We start from the raw sequence: 598 nt of genomic DNA on the forward strand, positions 1-598 counted from the left end.
GGTACCAGGGTTTAAACTCAGGACCTTGCACTTGCCAGGTAGGCACTTATTCTACTGAGCTATCTCCCCAGCCCAACACTTTATTGTTTTAGAAGAAAATTCTATCTTAAATTCTATGCATGTTAAATGGACAATGGTTTTAGATTTGGAGTTTGTTAGACTCCAGGTTAGAGCCAGGCCTCATTGCCTATTTCTTAAGTGAACAGGTTAACCTTTTTAAGATTCCTGTTCTTTCATCTGCCAAAAGGGTTGATCACATCTCCTTTGATTTATTACCATAAGGATTAAATGGTGATGAGAATTAAATTGCACTGAAGACTAAAATATTTGTTTCTAAACCACATGTTGGCAAACTCTCTGGCAACCCTGAGGTGGCATATCCAGATAAGGGTTATTTTTCCCACTTGTGCCTTTCCCAAGGATGCAGGCCTCTAAACACAGCACGTGGGTTTCAGCTGTCACTCTGCCCTTCCAAAGTCACACATCCTCATGGAATCACCAACTCTCAAGCCCCCTCCTCCCAGAAGATCCTTGGAGGCAGCTCCATCCGGCGCTGTCCTTTTGAGCACTCTTTTTTTTCCCCCATAATTTTATTGAG

The sequence above is a fragment of the Octodon degus genome, unplaced genomic scaffold (assembly GCF_000260255.1).
Source record: "Octodon degus isolate 3935 unplaced genomic scaffold, OctDeg1.0 scaffold00031, whole genome shotgun sequence".
In the NCBI taxonomy this organism is placed as follows: Eukaryota; Metazoa; Chordata; class Mammalia; order Rodentia; family Octodontidae; genus Octodon; species Octodon degus.